We start from the raw sequence: 17,259 nt of genomic DNA, 5'->3' as shown, positions 1-17,259 counted from the left end.
TGGGGTAGATGAGTAGGCATGAACATGATTGGAGGCAATTAAATATGTTATTTCACTGACTCAGAATAAGCTGTATGAGATCTACGCCATGATTAATCCTACATTAAAAGCTTGGTTTGGGTGTGGCGTCAAACCACTTCACATATATATATTGCTCCCACAACAGCTCAATCTGGTTAAGATCTGTTGACTGTGCTGACTACTTCATTGTAGACAGAATACCAGCTCACTGCTTTTCCCAAATAGTTTTTGCATAGTTTGGAGCTGTGCTTTGGGTCATTGTCCTGTTGTAGGGGCAAATGTCCTCCTATCAAGTGCCATCCACAGGATATGGCATGGTGTTGCAAAATGGAGTGAACGCGTTCTTTCTTCAAGATCCTTTTAACCCTGTACAAATCTCCCAATTTACCACCACCAAAGCAACCCTAGACTGTCACATTGCCTCTATCATGCTTGACAGATGGCGTCAAGCACTCCTCCAGCATCTTTTCATTTGGTCTCTGCTCACAAATGTTCTTTGTAATACAAACATCTCAAACGTATATTTGTCTGTCCGTAAAGCTTTTTTCCAGTCTTCCTCTGCCCAGTGTCTGTGTTCTTTTGCCCATCTTACACTTTTCCTTTCATTGGCCAGTCTGAAATATGTATTTTTCTTTGCAACTCTGCCTAGAAGGCCAGCATTCCAGAGATGCCTCTTCACTGTTGACATTGAGACTGGGGTTTTGTGGGTACTATTTAATGAAGCTGCCAGTTGAGGACCTGTGAGGCGTCTGTTTCTCAAACTAGATACTCTAATGTATTTGTCCTCTTACTCAGTTGTGCACCGGGGCCTCCCACTCCTCTTTCTACTCCAGTTAGAGCAAGTTTGCACTGTTGTGTGAAGGGAGTAGTACACAGCGTTGTACAAGATCTTCAGTTCCTTGGTAATTTCTCACACGTAATACCCTTCATTTCTCAGAAGAGGACTAGACTGACGAGATCAATGTTTCTGGCCATTTTGAGCATGTAATCAAACCCACAATTGCCGATGCTCAAGATACTTAACTAGTCTAAAGAATGACAGTTTTATAGCTTCTTTAATTATCACAATTGTTTTTAACTGTGCTAACATAATTGCAAAAGGGTTTTCTAATGAACAATTAGCCTTTTAAAATAATCAACTTGGATTAGCAAACCTTTGGAACACAGTTCTGATGGCTGATAATGGGACTCTGTACTCCTGTGTGATATTCCATAAAAAATCTGCCGCTTCCAGCTACAATAGTAATTTACAAAATTAACCATGTCTACAATTGTATTTTTGAAACTTGGTGTAATTTTAATAAAAAATTTTTTTTTTACATTTCATGTTCTTTCAAAAACAGGGATATTTCTTAGTGACCCCAAACGTTTGAACAGGAGTGTATACACTGTATATATACAGCTCCGGAATAAATGAAGAGACTATGGAACCTTTTTCTTTCCTTTCCAAAAAAGTTGAAAAGGAAGGGTTCAAATTAAGAGACAACTGCAAATTGAATGCTTCTGTTCCTCACTCAAAACTTTCCTTTTCAACTTTTTTGGAAAGGAGAGAAAAAGGTGAAGTGGTCTCTTAATTTTTTCCGGAGCTGTATTTTCCTGAGTTTGTACGTGTGTTTGTGTGAGCCTGTGTGCCTAGGAGTCTGTGCGTGTGTGTATGTTCGACTGTGCGTGTGTGTGCATGGGGCATTAAGTCCATCCAAATCAACAACGCTGCTGTCAGTGATGCCCATTTCTGAATTTTGTGATCATTTATAAAAGATTTATGACAAATGTAACTTGTCAGAAAGCCTGTTTCAACTCCAGAATTTGAACTGTATGTAGACAGACCGTGAGCAGTGGATATATTAATTTCTGCACCTCCCCAATCCCCTACTCCCACAACAATGTGCACGTATGAATACCTATGCGCGTGAAATACACAAACACACTTTCCCTGCAAAAAAACAACTGCTGTTTTCTGTTTGTGGTCCTAGCAAATGTGACCGTAGTGCATTTATGGTGGTGCAGGAAAACCGTATGAAACATGTGATATAACGCGCTCTGCTCAATTGCTACCAGGCTGTGGAACTTGATGGATTGGCTGTTTGTCCCATTACTTGAGGGGAAACTGCTCAAAGACCCACCACTCACTGGTTCGAATTCAGTCTGTGCAATTCAAGGTATGTTCTCAGTCTTTCTTTCATGCGTTTTTTCTTCTTTGTAGCCCTTCTTTCCCTCTTTTCCTGTCTCGCTCGGCCCCACCCCCTCTGCTGAACACACACAGTTTTTCATTGTTACAGATGATAGTGAGGATCACAGGGCTGAGACGCCACTCACCACTGAACCGAAGACTTCCTTCAGGTGGATAACTGAAAATACTGCAGTTGAACAGACAGCGGATGTGACTTTTTGAAAAAGTCTACAAATGGAAATATACACGAGACTGTCTCTCTGACTCACTGGTTGTCAAATTTAGAAATTCTAATGTGCAGGAACTTAATTTTTTCTCAGGAGACAAGTCGTGGGTTACCAAAAAGTGGAATGCATTTCCAGAAGATGAAAATAAAGCTCAGCGTACCTGCTTGAATCGAAACAACCGTATTTAATGAGACCAATGTCTGTCGTGTGGACGTCTTTCAATCTCTCCTTATGCTCATCGTCCTCTTATGTACCCCATCCCCCTTTTTTATGTTTCTCAGGCTCTGTCACTCCTTTACTCTTTCTTTCTCTTTCATGCTGTCTCTATCTCTTTCAGTCTTTTTCTTTCTTTTTTCTACTCTACTACTTTCTGTTCTCTTCATCTCCCTCAGTGCCTGTGAGTTATTGTTTCGTCAGAGGTGGAAAGAAAAGAAAAATGTGTGAGTTCGCACACAAGGTCCAGGCTTCCACATTTAACCCAGCTCCAACAAATTGGAAAGCACAGCAGTGAGCCGCAACGGAGAGCTGCAACAATGAGTACCCGGATAGAAATTGGGGTTGACTCTCTTACTTAAGGACTGACCAGGAGCTAGTAAGCTTTTCCTGTCAGATTCTCGCCAGCCGGACTGAGAGACCAGGTGAAACATGCACATTACAGACAGTTTCACTTCAGCGTGGTTCAACATCAGCGCTGGTTTTGTCTCTGGCAGCAGGACAAGGTTATGATGTTTTTCTGGTTCGACAGGCCACACTAGATCCGCCCTGTTGTCTTATCAACCTAGTGCATGCTGTCTGCTGGTGTCCCCAGGGCCTGAATGATAGCACATCTCATCACTGCTATCCCCTGCCATGAAACCTCCCTATTTACGTCATTAACAAAACCAACTCAGCAAATGAAGCAGCGATCTAGGCGGATCGTGTTTTGGCTGTCACCATTAAATGGTTACAGTACTAGTAATGTACTATGACAGCCTTATTATCTGTAAGTGATCTAGACTCAGTAATCGACACTTTCGTATGAGGTTACATTCATTCATCTGCCATCAGAGAAACTTCTCAGAACACGTTCTGTCGCCACTTCTCCTGACTGCGGGCAAGAGACCTTCTGTGAGGAGACCTACAGCTGAACTGTAATCATTTCATATGGGTCTCGCTCCCTTAGTAGTGGCTTGAATAGTTTATGTAGCCCAGTTGTTTAGGGTGGTGTTGGGCAAAACTGCCTGTTTGGTCACATCTCTGTTTTAAGTGCAGGCTAAATCCATACCCAAGTTATGTTGTTTGGGCTTGGCCGCCGGTAATTACAGCTTCTAACCTAACTTGTGTGTATACTGTGTTTTGCTAACGCTGGCTCAAAGTGATTTCAGAGCGCTAATACGTTCCCGATACAATCAGTCAAGTGGGCCAACAAGCTGTCTTCCAGCTAGTAGACACCCACTGTCCAAACGCAACCCTGGGAAGCAGACGAAAACCTATGGGAGGCTCTGGGAGAGACTGAAGACAAGGTCACCGGGAAAGATGCTGCATTGATATAAGTACACCAAGCGTCTTACTTCCCACTGCACATTTGGACTCCCGTGTTTGCAGAGCACTGGAACGCCACACATGTGCCCATCTGTCCAAGGCGATCAATCAATACCGATCAAATGGATTGAATAAGCAAATACACGCTTGAGCTGAGGGGCGATATACATCACTGACCTCCACAGAAGCACAGGCCCAGCTGGAAACATGGTTACTCAAACTGTCGAGATCAACGACCATGGTAGATCCATCCTGCAACATGTGTGCAGCATCCAAACGGGTCTCTCCGCTTTCAGTTCGCCGACATCTCTGGCAGTGTCAGGCTGCGATGGCTGTTGTGGTGGTTTTGCTGTGCATCTTAGCTGTTTACTGTCAGCTTCTGGTAACATAAACCACCCATCTGTTTTAAGCCACATACATGAAAAATGATATACTCATTTCCCACCAATTTGGCACACTTTGCCTTGAAGAAAGGATTGCTGTGTATTCTAGTGGTGAAGAAATACACTCCAGATGCACTGTATAAATATAACCAATATAACTAATCACCTAGTCCTAATCAGCCTTATTCTTTAAATTGGGTGGACTTTAGAAAGACAAGATTTTTAGCTAATGTGTGAATGTTTGTTTACACAACAAGCACACAGTGAGGTGAATGTATAAATACATTTGTTGAGTTAGAATACAAACTCATTTTTGCCTTCACTGTAATGAAAGCCAGCATAACCATTGCTAAATCAGTGTTGTGTATTGAGTTGGGTGGACTTCAGATGGACAGGAAATTTAGCTCAACAGACTTTGCTTAAAGTGAGCTGAATAAAATAAAAAAAATTATACATCTCCACCTTTGGACATAAATACTTGTAAGTTTATTCGTCTATATGCCCATTGTTTTAGCAAACTTTGCCATACCAGTGTAAGCTGAATCGAATAAACTCCGCTCAAAGTGACTTGAGTAAAATTACATGTATATTTTCTCACTGCACGCAGAACCTCAACACCTTTTCCCAGGATGCACTTTTATAGGTTGATTGTCACAACGTTTTGTTTCAGTACTTTTGTTTTTGCATGAACTTTGGTAAATGTATCCAATGTTAGAGCAACATAAAGAACATATTTTTCAAAACATATCCAATCTGTTAGGGTTTGGACTTTTAGAACCTTACACCGAGATGCATTTCAGCATATAGGATTTAAGTACACTCTGGTGATATAAGTTCCAATTGTTGATGGTTCTCAACTTGGATGGAGTCCAACAGGAATTTCAAAACTAGTTTTGTAGCAGCTCCAATGTGCAATTGTTAGGCAAAAAGCTGCATTTGGATTTTAAGTTTCCTCAACAAGATGTAATGAGGTTGATCCAACATACACCTGAATGACTACAAGCAATGACAGGATTGTGAATATGTTCAGCATCAAAACAATAGCAGCTGCAGCCTTACAATGGTATGCAGAATCGACATCCTTTAGTTTTATTCTGTGTGGACAAATCACGTTATTTTTATTGATGCCATTTTGCCAGATTTTTTGATTTTTTAAATTCTGAGCAGGAAGTGGTGGGAGGAGAGGAAACATCACCCATTTGGGTTGTGGAGTGTTGGTTAGACAGAAGCTCACAGTAGAAGGTAAGTGCAAGGTAAATTGGGATGACACTAGAAACAGTTTGGGACGAGTTGGCCGGCTACTCCATAAACAGTTGCAGATGTTCACAATGGCCCGCAGCTCTACACTAAGGCAAGTCCTTTCTATAATGTCATCAATGCACCTGAAAGCCAGAAATGTTGGCGTCCCAGCCGCCCAAATGCACCCCAATGTTAGTCAGGCTTGTGGTGTATATACAGTCTATAGGCTGAGCCCAGGGAGTGCCTGGCAAGCTTTGAAAATCACTCTGCTCTTGTTGTTCATCATGGTTTTTATGAGCCATTTTGGTATGGGGGCGGGGGGGGGGGGGGGGGTGAGAAAAGAAGGCTTTAGTTTCACGGGGTGCTTTCCAATCGAACTGCAACTCCAAAACGACAGATCACCACTTCACTGCCTTCAACCTGAATGTGGCCCGGCCGGACACAATAATCCAAACAAATAAACGGTCCCATAATGAAAGAAGACAATTCACGTTGGGAAGTCGTTCCGTTTGTGCCTTTTTCCACACCGACTCTGATATGTCCTTGACTTTCTAATTGCTCTTTGGAGTTCTGAAGGGAAAAGTAGCCCAAACATTTTCCCCCGAAGTGGTGTGAGAACATTTGTGTAACTAAAGAGCAGCAGTCTGTAAAATACAGTACTCGTCAGTGGTAGGAAATAATAAAATACATCCATGAGCACTGACATATCAACTAAGAGGTTGAGTAAGAGCAGAGAAACTGCCGGGGACTGATAACATGTATATATAAGGAAAGAACATATAACAAGAGAACTGGCCCCAGGAACAGTAGTTAACAGTCTGATGTCCCTGATTCCATTACCAATCACTATATAGACAACAGTCTCATGGTTCATCAAAAGCACCCGGTCAAACAGTTTCTGACTGTCCTCTTTGTAACAAGTATCTATCAGAGCATATTAACTGCCAAAGGATTCATTGTTCATTACTGTACTAAATCCTGTCAAACACTGTATGTTTGGCATGCATTGATTTGTCATTACGTAAGGAGAACAATTTCAGATGTTTTCCAGTTGTGAATTTTAACTTCCAATAATTAATTTGAGACGTTTAATTGTGAGAATTTTGTACAAAAAAAATCTGTCCTGGTGTGATTTAATATAAAATGTTCACTACCTTTTAAGATTACAAACACTTTAGGTAGCATGAGTGTCTTTATGTTTGATACAATCTAATATTAAAGTTGGTCAATGCCATTTTAAACAATTTAATAGAAACATTTAAAAAAAGGTTTTTGATTACCCCCTCCATCAAAAAAATTATAATTAAATAATAATAATAATAAAACATGCCCTGTCTTTAACTGCATTGCATTATGGTATTGCATCCAGTGGATATGACATGGAATTGGTTCTGTATAGTAGCCTGCATTTCAAGTTTCAACATTAGAACAAATGTTTGTATTCAAACCGATCTGGATCCAAACCTTTCTGGGTTAAGAATCCTGATATTTATTAGGAATCAAATATATCAAAATAATATCTATGCAAATAATTGAATTGCAATAATTCCCAGTATAAGAACAGAACAGGATCTCAAACCTTGATATTAATTTCCCATTCATATCTCTCCTCTAATATCCTCACCTTAGTAGAAAAGTCATATTTTCTCACATAAACTTGGTAAAAAAAACAAACAATGCATGCGAGAATGAAATCACTGTAAGATGTTAGCATTATGAGGACATTAGAACTGTTTTAGACTTATGCCTTTTTACTTTGTGAGGACTACTCTGAATAGGCTAAGCAAAAAAGCTTGTTGTAACAAACATGTAAAAAACATGTTTTCCCAAGATTACATCACCCAAGAACACACTTGCCTGATTTAGGAGTTTACAATAGACTATTCATACATTTCTGCTTTCAGTTATCAAGTCCACCAACAGTGTGGTTCATGAATTGCCTACAAACTTTAAATTTTGAGTTTGCAAAAACGTTAGTAAAAGTGGTTCAGCATGTTTATTCCCAATTTTTTTTAACATTGATTAATTGTCCACATAGCCTCAACAACTTTCATTGTGCCTTTTTCTAAAAACAACCTGACCATTCCGGGTCCAACTACCTGAAGGCTAAATCAGTCCAAATGATAAATAGCTATCTTGATCCTTTGCAATTTCCTTTTGACAAAGCATTCCAAAATTAGCTTGTTATCCATTTCAGTGGACAGTAGGGCAACAGGTACGCTAATATTGGCTTTGAGGTAGGCCTATTTCCTTGGTAAGCTGCTAAAAATGTTTTCCCCCTTAACTATTGAACACGCCGAAAGGCTTATTGAAGACTCTTTCTCCCCCACCCCCATACTCTCATACACAAACACATCCATCCGCGGGTTGGACGCGTATGGAAGGGGATAGGGGAGGGGGTTGGGGTGATGAGGAAACGGGTTGATATGCCCTGGAAGTAATTCTTTCGCCCCAAAACACAAGGTGAAATGGGACCACCAGAGCATCGCACGTGGGACCCGCGCTCCGCATTCCATAGCTGGCATTTGAGGGAAAGAGTTGAACATTATGCACTTTCAGAACTGCATGGGAATACGGTGTGGCATTTTTTTATAAATGTCCCTTAAGATATGTGAGAGATAGTAAAGAAAAAGCGATTGTTTTACACACATGTCAAAAAACATTTAATTATTTTGCTATCAATTAAGTAGAAGTTAACAAATGTTTTAATGAGATTCAGGGCACGGTTAATTTTTTATGCTGTTACAGATGTTTAATATATTTTAATACTCTTCCATAAACGTTGAAAATCATCTGTTGGCCATGTGAAATTATATTCCAAGTAGAAACTTGTAAAAGGATATGAATTTAACCTATTAATATTTACACAAAGTTGTAACTCTTAATATGTATTTTGAAATGATTCGTTCACTAATATAAAACCCGAAAGTAAACGAATGAACAGACTGAAGAAAAACATTTTTTTAAATAAGTTTGATTACTTGCAAATCACACAGGAGGGATATATATAGCCTAACTGCTTATTAATATAATCAATGTATGGTAGGATGGTTGATTTGGTAATATTATCAAGTATTTCAGATTGATGATTTAAAAAAATAAAAGTTTACTCAGTGAATCTTTCTCAATTACCAAATAAAAAAAAAAAGTAAAACCAGTAGGTTGTAATAAAATGTATATCGAATTAAACAATAATATTTCTCAAATGTATAGACATGCTTATCAGAATAATATATGAACTGTAATTTTTGCATGTGAAATTTCAATTCTTATTGATAATTTTATCATGTTATTTATTATAATAATAGTCTGTCTAAACATTACATATCTGATAGGGTTAACTGTTGTTCATCAATTATATATTGCCATAACAATTATTGAGAATACAGTCAATCTATTACGAAAAAAAGAGTAAGCTGCATAATGTCCCTAGCAAAAAAGTTTGTGAAAGTGTCCTGACGTCACACTCCCACAATGCTCGCGCCCCATAACTCTGCTGCAGCCTGAGGAGAGCGAGACACACTCAGGCCCCGAATATAGAAAAATTATAGAAAAAATTGGAAAAAATAATAAAACAACAGATCGAGGGGAGAAAGACCGGAAAAGGTGTCGTGGGGTCTCCCACGGTAGGTTTGCAAATAGTCGGTGATGGAATGTTACCGGGGTTCAATGAGAAATTGACTAATGCGGCGCTGGAAACTTTTTGGTGGGTAACAGCTCGTTTTTTGTAAGACCTCATAATGTGGCTGCACGTTCTGATGTGTGCATGTTTTTTTAATAAGATTTTGATTATTTCAGCAACTTTCAGTATTGACAATCGACATATTCATATTCAAGACATTTCAAATACCTGGAATCTGTTGTTGTTGTCCTGCAATCGGACAGGGTTTAATTTAGCTTATTTTGTGGAAGTAGCCTATGTAAGCATCAGGGTATTTAATTTTTAATTACGCGATCTTCTCTTTGCTCGAAGCTTTGTCGAGAAATGTGTCACAATTGCAAGTCATTGAAGTTGTAAACACTGTGCATTGTGTCAATAATGTATTTGGCAATGATGATGGTTGTTCAGTACGAGTTTTCTGCGTATTGGTGAATTTTAAACAATTTCCGAATAATGATCATGGTGAGCACGCTACTGCAGAGCGAGAGATAGAAGAGGGAACGTCCCTGTTGTATTTGAGAGAGTAAACTACTCTGATAAAAAAAAAAGTACATACACGCATGGCGTATTCTTTTTTTTGAACTTACACCATATACTAATTCGTAGAAGTTGTTGCTTGGTTTCCAGCCGTCCAAAATCATTACAATGTAGAAGTGTACAACTATTTCAGTGTTTTCCTTCGAGTGTAGGCTACGTCCACGCTGTAATGGCTTGTGTCATCTGTTTGTCGCGGCTCGGGTCTTTGGGTGGATTGAGGGGGCTATGTGTTGTCAATTGTCAATTATGCCTTGTGTTACATCTAAGAGCCAAATAACCCCCTAGCCATTTGAAAGGACCAGGTAAAGGTTTTGGCCGCTGCAGCGTAGCTTACTTTATATTCGCACCCAAACACTTGTAATTGTTGGACATTTTATAACTGTTCTGTTGTTGAATTGTTTTATTTCGTTACAAACCGTTTTTCAAAGAACTGTTTATCTGTAAGAAAACAGATTCAGAGAACAATCAGGCGATTCGGCTGTGGTTGATCTCATGTGTCAGTTTAACCGTTTTTAGGCATGTGCCAAATTAATACGTATTTCGATGAAATACATGTTTTGATGTGGGCCTACGTTATCAACGCAAACTTTGGGATGTCGAGGATCTACATAGTACATTAATATCACGCGCTTTACGTTGTAACAACGTGCAGGTTGTCATTGGGACCAACCGACGTTGCGATGTTACCTCCATTATTGTTACAACAGAATGTTGTAGTCTGAAATATTGAGCAACATGTCAAAACACCTGTGACCTAGTAGCTGTTGGAGGCTCCAATTGACTGTTAGGATTTTCCATCACAAGTTCTACAACAGCGGTGTGCTTTTAGGTCCTCTGTGTTTATGCTAACTAATAATTGAACTGTATGTGAAAGTATGGCTACTTGGCATGAAAAAGATATGTATGTATGTATATATATATATATATATATATATATATATATATATATATATACTTAGCTATAAATACAATGGCAATTGATTTGTTAACTTTCTTCGTTCATTTGAACACATTTTGTCACAAAATAAAATAGCTGTAGTTGTGCTCTGCTAGACTAATGTGTAACCTGCCTAATAATGCCCACACTGTGAATAAGGCGACAGTTTGTGTTAGGTCTGACAACTGCATGCTTTATCAAGGCCTCGTTTCCAGTGCCTCCAGCCACATAATAAGGAAATGGAAGTGAGATCGTCACAACTCACGAGACACTGCTTTTGTGTCAACTGCAGTGCAAGTAGAGTTGCATGTGTTTATGTTTGTCATTCCCCCACGAAATTCTAAATTCTCTGACGGTGGGACTTACGGTACTGGTCAAAAGTTTGGACGCACTCACCCACGGTGTGTCCAAACCTTTGACTTGTACTTCGTTTCGAATGAAGAGGTTTTAACTTCAGGAATTAGGATGCTACTAGGTCATCTGGAGTCATCAGATGGTGAAATCAGCAAAAGTGTCAGAAGTACATTTTTAACAAATGTTAAAACGCTTTTTTCTGCTCTGAACGAACCTTTGTGACTTGGACAATTTTGAGAAATGTTTACGTAAACATTTCAAAGTCAACCAAAATTTCAAGTATGTTCTTTGTGGAGATGAAAAATAGTCTGGTAATATCACTGAAGCTTTAAATTAATTTATTTTCTTTAATCCTTGTTTTCTTACATAAAGGAAACGGTTTATTTAAGGGTCAGTACATTTTCATGGATAAACATTTAGTTGAAATGTGTATAGAACATCTTCTTTTGATAACTTAGTCCATATGATAGGGAGGCAACGTGTTTGCCTTTGTGATAGAGAAATGTGTTTGTGTGTGTGGTGGAGGGAGGTCTCCTCTCCTCTGGAAATGTCCCACAATCCACCTCACCTCCGTGGGCTGGAGGCTGATTTCCATAAGAAAAGAGCATCAGTTGGGTTAATGGGAAGGACAGGCCTCGGAGAGGACAAATGGTAGTTAATAACCAGAGAAGAAGAGGAAAAGCTCTGATCCTATTCTTTGTGTTTCTCCTCCTTCTGGGGGAGCAGTGAGGAGTGGCGAGGCGCCGCGAACAGTGGGTTCATGTTATAATGGGTGTTAGCATAAGGGCGTTCGGAAGATTGTTCTATTTGTTATTTTCTCAAGACAGCATGAGGAGGACAGGCAAACCAGGAGCATGAGAACTGCTGCCAAGCGTGGGCATTCGAGGCAGTGGGTCTGTTCGAGTGTGTGTGTGTGTGTGTGTGTGTGTGTGTGTGTGTGTGTGTGTGTGTGTGTGTGTGTGTGTGTGTCTATGTGTGTGTGTGTGTGTCTATGTGTGTGTGTGTGTCTATGTGTGTGTGTGTGTGTGTCTATGTGTGTGTGTGTGTCTATGTGTGTGTGTGTGTGTCTATGTGTGTGTGTGTGTGTGTGTGTCTATGTGTGTGTGTGTGTCTATGTGTGTGTGTGGGTGTGTGTACCAACCGTGGAGGGAAATATTTATTTGTATTGTATTATGCAATGTTTCGGCCACAGTAGCTGTTCTGACTGTTGAACCCTGTGGTATCCCTGGTCACTCCAGCTCACCCCCTGAAACTGGAAAGGGGGGGTGAGAAAGACAGAGATAACATCAGAGCCAAGTTCACAGGGGCTAACATCTCTCCCAGCAAATCCCCACTGAACCCCGCTGGACAGTCCAGCATGATGACTGTAGAGACCCATCAGTTTGGATCTGAACAGATACCCATCAGTTTGGATCTGAACAGATACCCATCAGTTTGGATCTGAACAGATACCCATCAGTTTGGATCGGAACAGATACCCATCAGTTTGGATCGGAACAGATACCCATCAGTTTGGATCGGAACAGATACCCATCAGTTTGGATCGGAACAGATAGCCATGAGCAACAGTTGGGCGAGTTAAGTGGTGATTCATCAGACAAACACATGCTTGGTTGTATTTTTCTAAAGAGGTTGTCTTTTTTACTGCGATCTGTTTAAAACCTGCCATTGTATTCTTTTTGTTATGGGTGAAGTATTACCTGTTTTTTCCTTTCGGTGAAGACCAGAGTTGGTGAAACATGAGAATGTTCTCTTAATGAATACTGTTGGTGCCCTCAGGGCATGAAGCTGTCAATTTTCCTCCACTTCGGAAAGAGGTTTTTAGAACATACTTTTATGATGAACTCTTTTACTGCCGCACTCATTATTTTTATTTAGCTCACAAGTAGATCTTCAGCGTAACATTTTGAGTCCCAGGAGCGGTGGTTTCATAAACCGGTAGTTGTCTGTCCTTTGACCATGCTTGTGAATGTATATGAAGACACACATGCATAGGCACATTAAAACACACACACACAAAATCACACACACACACAGACGTTCACATGCACTAATAAACATAGGACACACGCAGGCACACATGTACACGTGGGGAGTGTTGGACCTGTTTTCGGGCCACAGTACATTCTGACGTGCCTTGCAGTATGCAGGTCTGAAATAGTAAGAGGGCTCGAGATGCTTGAGTCGCATACTGCCACCTTTCCTTCTGGATCCTTTTCTGGGAAGAGCGTGGCAGCTGGGGCTTTTCAGGACCTAGTTCCATCTATCATGGAGCACCCACGGCTCACACCGCGTACACCCCCTACCCTCCCCCCTCCTTCTCCCTTTCCCTCCATCTATCTTACCCAAAGGCTGGGGCTTACTCCCATTTAAGTCACTTTGCCTTTTTCCTGATCGACTGACTTCTCCTTGCAGTGAAGCACACTGTTGGTTTGGGGGTGGGGGTTTGGGGGTTCGCTATAAGTTCAATGTTTTGATTTAAGGTTTGGACCGCCGAGCCCACCGGAACATCTTAATGTACCTTCCAAACATCACGGTGATGAGATCCAATGATTTACATCTGGTAGCTGAAGGTCCATGTTGATAATTGAAACAGAGCTTGAACAATGACTTGATATATGGCACTGGGTGAAAAATCTGTGGCCGCCTGATATTTCTTTTAAAGACATTAATGGCAATAAAAGCAGTTATATTTGTTCAAAAACACTATAGAAAACGGATGTACACACAAGGAAACATTAATACAGTGAAAATAAACAAGACCGTCTTCTTTTATAACGAGTAAGTATTTTGTGTTGCCTTCCTTGGAATGCCAAACTGAAGCAATTCACTTTGGTAGACAATTGTGTAATTTTAGTATTTAAAATTCTTTCAAGCTGCAATTAACTATTTTGATAATAGCGTTAATCGATTAATCAGGTTTGAAAATATATATATATATTCCAGCATTTAATTAATTAATTATATATTGAATGGGCATTTTTGCACATATTGCACAATGTTCTCTCTTTTAAACAACTTGATAGCAGTCATAAAACGAAAAGAAAGCATGTGCAAAAAATAAAGGGTTTTATGGAGGGCATATAGCAACAGATGTTTTACAAAGTTTTTTTTACTCTGAGGTTGGAGAGATGCTATTCGGAGCTGGTTTGATATGTTATTTACAGTAGTATCCAAAAGTCTTAAGCATCTGAAAGGTTTAGTAAAGGGTAGTAAAGGTTTATTTGGTATATATAATATTTATATATTTATTTGACAAATTAACACTACCAAAATTGCATTATTTTGACTTTCAGAAGACATTTGCACTGTACTGTATATTAAAGAAAACTATCTAAATTGTTATGTTCCAATACCACTAGTATGCTTAAAAATATTGGAATTCGCCTAGAATTGCTTTACAGAAGAATAAGGAAAGTTAAGACATGGCTGAGTATCTTACAACAGGCAGCTTTAAAAATAGCTCAAGTATAGCCTGAAGTACACAGACACCATCCCTATAATTCAATATATTGAGGTTGACTGGGGAAGTTTCTGTGACTCTCATGGCATGATCCAACAAACCAGTTATTTGTTGCCAATAATTTTTTATTAACAACACCATAGATTTTAATCGATTAATTGCTGCACCCGTAGGATTTGCTCTAGGATCTCCTCTTGACTTTGTTTTTCGTTTTTCTCCCCTGTCCAGTTGATCCCAGACGGGGTCTCTGGTGGGGCCAGTCTCATATTGTCAGTGTTCCATTTGCTGATTTTAGATCCAAGTAGGTCTCAGTCATCCGTGTAGAGGGTTTGGGATCATAACCGCGCTTTCTGCCGATCTGTCAAAGATGGCTGTTCAAGGTTGCAGCATTCGTGGTCCAAGCGTTTGGTGCCAGATGACTCTGCCAGATGCTCAGCAAGCACTCAACTGCATTTCCTTGCCCTTGTTCTTCAAGAAACTGACCTTTAAGTACTGTTCATCAGATGCATAGCACTTCTAGCTGTCTCACAAAATATTATTACTTTTTAGACAACAGGAAATTCTTGTTACTTTTTATCGTATTAATGTTTGTTTGTTTTTGTTCTAGTGTTGCATAGGGGTTTTAAAAGCAAAACACTCACTCTTACGATAAATGCCTTTAATCTATTTTCTCAAATAGTGCTGGATATATTGCAACAAAAAACCACATACAGGCTTTTTTTTTAAACATGTATTAAGTCGATACTTAATTGTTTAAATTAATATAATATAGCTTTTTTGTCTGGATTTCACTTTAAATATTTTATCTTGATTCTTTGCTTGTCTCACACCAAGAAATGTGATATTCCATTGTGTACTGCTGTTTTAAACGTTTTAATACTTTTTTATTAAGTAACGTGGATGTGCCATGTGTTGACGATAATTATAAAGGATTTCGTTCAATCAATGTATTTTACACATCAAGACATTCTCTAACAGTAATACTCCAGATATATTTAAGTGGACAGCGGACATGTAGATTTGCGGTTTGGGATGTATGACTCTCCAAACTTTAGTCATCTCCCTGACTAAGAGGGGAGATATTTATTTATGCTCTGTAACATGCAAAATATCCACCAATCTCATTATAGCCACGCTATGAGTCAGCATATTAGAGAGAACCAGATGAGGAGAGAAGGAGTAGTAGTGAAAGTAATGTCTGATTCACTCTCAGATCAGCCACCGTGTCACTTCCTCCTTCCTTTCAAGTGATTTCTAATAACACTATGGCGACCCTGCTCCCCACCAAAAAAACAAACAAGATGTTCAAACATCTCTCCTTTTTAGAAGTAGTAGAAAACATTGACTGGTGGGAATTTGTTCCCTCAGCTTTGCTAACATTCAGACATCATGCCGTTTGCCCGAAAGGTCGCTGAGGATGGCACAGCGAAAATATGTCTAGATGAGAGTGTATCTTAACATCGGATTCATAGTGATGAATGTAGAGACTAAAACCGTCACGATACAAGAACGGCCGGTTTATTTGACACTCCCGTGTCTCTCTTCTGTCCACTTCTCGTCTCTCCTCCCGTGTCTCTCTTCTGTCCCCTCCCCCGTCCCTCCACTTTCCTATCACCCTCTCTCTCCATATGTGTGTGTTTATATATCTCAGAAGTGAGTACACCCCTCACATTTTTGCTAATATTTGATTATATCTTTTCATGTGACCACACTGAAGAAATGACACTTTGCTACAATGTAAAGTAGTGAGTGTACAGTTTGTATAAAAGTGTAAATTTGCTGTCCCCTCAAAATAACGCAACACACAGCCATTAATGTCTAAACCGCTGGCAACAAAAGTGAGTACACCCCTAAGTGAAAATGTCCAGTTTGGGCCCAAAGTGTACCCTCTTGGGCATGGAGTTCACCAGAGCTTCACAGGTTGCCACTGGAGTCCTCTTCCACTCCTGCAGAGACCTTGCGCTCCTCCACCTTCCGTTTGAGGATGCCCCACAGATGCTCAATAGGGTTTAGGTCTGGAGACATGCTTGGCCAATCCATCACCTTTACCTTCAGCTTCTTTAGCAAGGCAGTGGTCGTCTTGGAGGTGTGTTTGTGTTCGTTATCATGTTAGAATACTGCCCTGCGGCCCAGTCTCCGAAGGGAGGGGATCATGCTCTGCTTCAGTATGTCACAGAACATGTTGGCATTCATGGTTCCCTTAATGAACTGTAGCTCCCCAGCACTCATGCAGCCCCAGACCATGACATTCCCACCACCATGCTTGACTGTAGGAAAGACACACTTGTCTTTGTACTCCTCACCTGGTTGGCGCCACACACGCTTGACACCATCTGAACCAAATACGTTTATCTTGGTCAGACCACAGGACATTGTTCCAGTAATCCATGTCCTTAGTCTGCTTGTCTTCAGCAAACTGTTTGCGGGCTTTCTTGTGCATCATCTTTAGAAGAGGCTTCCTTCTGGGACGACAGCCATGCAGACCAATTTGATGCAGTGTGCGGTGTATGGTCTGAGCACTGACAGGCTGACCCCCCCACCCCTTCAACCTCTGCAGCAATGCTGGCAGCACTCATACGTCTATTTCCCAGCAACAACCTCTGGATATCCTCTGGTCGACCATGGCGAGTGGGACCTGTCCTGTTAAACCGTGTATGGTCTTGGTCACTGTGCTGCAGCTCAGTTTCAGGGTCTTGGCAATCGTCTTATAGCCTAGGCCATCTTTATGTAACAATAATTTTTTTCA

General features: G+C 40.2%; 1 protein-coding gene across 3 annotated transcripts in view; it reads left to right on the top strand.

Moving 5' to 3' along the window:
- The first annotated feature begins 8,116 nt into the window (after positions 1 to 8,116).
- Positions 8,117 to 17,259, top strand: part of plagl2 (pleiomorphic adenoma gene-like 2) — a 35,070-nt gene continuing 25,927 nt past the window's right edge. Inside the window, exon 1 of one of the 3 annotated variants that reach the window (XM_034296054.1) lies at positions 8,117 to 8,137. The gene's annotated coding sequence lies outside the window, so the exon portion shown is untranslated. Of the gene's footprint in view, positions 8,138 to 9,058; positions 9,268 to 17,259 lie in introns of those variants that run through there. The other 2 variants (XM_010893214.4, XM_010893213.4) reach the window with 2 other exon arrangements.

The sequence above is a fragment of the Esox lucius genome, chromosome 12 (genome assembly GCF_011004845.1).
Source record: "Esox lucius isolate fEsoLuc1 chromosome 12, fEsoLuc1.pri, whole genome shotgun sequence".
Classification (NCBI taxonomy): Eukaryota; Metazoa; Chordata; class Actinopteri; order Esociformes; family Esocidae; genus Esox; species Esox lucius.
The sequence above is the reverse complement of the archived record's forward strand: the minus strand, read 5'-3'. Positions and strand labels throughout refer to the sequence as shown.